The sequence below is a fragment of the Wasmannia auropunctata genome, unplaced genomic scaffold (genome assembly GCF_000956235.1).
Source record: "Wasmannia auropunctata unplaced genomic scaffold, wasmannia.A_1.0 LD333505.1, whole genome shotgun sequence".
In the NCBI taxonomy this organism is placed as follows: Eukaryota; Metazoa; Arthropoda; class Insecta; order Hymenoptera; family Formicidae; genus Wasmannia; species Wasmannia auropunctata.
Genome location: NW_012029385.1, coordinates 1 through 1,914, shown reverse-complemented (window position 1 = coordinate 1,914; position 1,914 = coordinate 1).

Below are 1,914 nucleotides of genomic sequence, written 5' to 3'. Positions count from 1 at the left end.
CAGAGATGTGTATAAGAGACAGGTTTTATCACGTTTCCATCGTATATTCTTTTAACAGTCGACAAAATCTTGATATTATGTACAGAGAAATATTTGTTAAATTTATTTTTAATTTATAATATTTGTATACCACTGAAGAGGACCATATTAAAGGTCGAAACGTTTGGTTTGTTTTATATTTATATCTATATGTATTATTAAAAAAACCTATTAAAGTTACTTGAATTGTAATATTGACAAGAACACCTAATTAGGCTCGTTAGCCCTCTTTTTATTATTTATGATTTTAAATCGTGAAGCCGGTTAAGTTCTTTATTTTAATTTTGAATACATTTTATTTTGTATTATTTAATTAATCTAATATTCTATTGCACATGTACTTGTAAAAAATTTTGTGTAAAATTTTGGCAATTTTTAATAATTTTATTCTTATATATTTTAACTATTACAGAATGGTTCAGTTCAATTAAAATTCAAGACGTTCCTACAAAAGAGACTGCAAAGTAATAAGATACGGATTCTGTTGAGCACCATTATTTGTCATTATTTTAATATAAATCATGAAAATCAATTGTACACAATTAATTATAAAGATGCATTATTTCTTTTTTCTGGGAAGTAAGTAATTTTCTTATATATATGTATATATATGTATATATGTATATATATGTATATATATACATATACATATGTATATATATATGTATATATATATACATACATACATGTGTGTGTGTGTGTGTGTGTGTGTGTGTGTAATATTTTATAGCAAACTTATAAAGACATAAAAAAATTTAGCGTTATATACACAATATTGAAAATTTAAATTTAGAGTTTTATTTACAATATCATATCATAGGAAATCTATATCATAGGAAATCTATCATATCATAGGAAATCTATATCATAAAATTTTTTAGTTGTAAGAGATATATATGAAATAATTTGAAAAAATGTTAAATTTTTATTAGTTTAGAAAATTTAACTATTAAATTAATAAATTTAATTACAATTATTCTTCTTATTTTAGGTGCAGGTCCTTTTTTCCCATTTATACTAGTTTACGGAAAGCAACTTGGTATTTCACCACTAATTATTGGTAGCATTACAGCAATTTTGCCTATATTGTGTCTAATAGCAAAACCAATGTCCGGCTTCATCATGGATTATTTTCAAGCACGGAGAAAAGTGATCTTTCTAGCAATGTTTATTACATCAAGTGTCTGTTCCATGTCAATCTTCTTTTTACCGCCATTGCCAGGTCCAATGCTATCTGAAAATCATTTTCAAAATGTATCTTGTGAAACATTACCGTTTTGCGATATAGAATACGTAAGTTTTCATTTTTTCACAATTTTCGCGCAATTCACAATCTTTTATTAAATTTAATAAAATTTATATAATGTTATTTGATAAAAACCTGATAAAACTCTATGTAAATTTGTGCGTTTATTTTTATATATTATTTTACATAATTTAAAAATTTTTGGATGTTAAAAGTTTCTAAAATATATTTATTTATATAATTTAAAATACATTGTAACACATGAAATATCTTTCCTTAAAAGTATAAAAAATAAATTATATCTTTAATAATATTTAATTATTGATATTTTACAATAATAATTGTGTGTTTAATTTTATTTTTAATTTGTTCTTTATTTAAGCATGCATCGGAAATTAAATCATGTAACGGTACAAAAGACACTACGTGCCATTGGGTTTGCAAGTTTACGAATTTTTCTATGCAATTGTCTTTTCACTCAGATCGAAAAAAAGCAATTATTTCACCAGATACTACATGCTTATTAAATATCAATGAGACATCATTATGTCAAGGAAATGTAGCGACCAATTGTAACGTTACCTGTGATAGTTTTAAAGACGATCAATGCTTATATACATCTTACATCT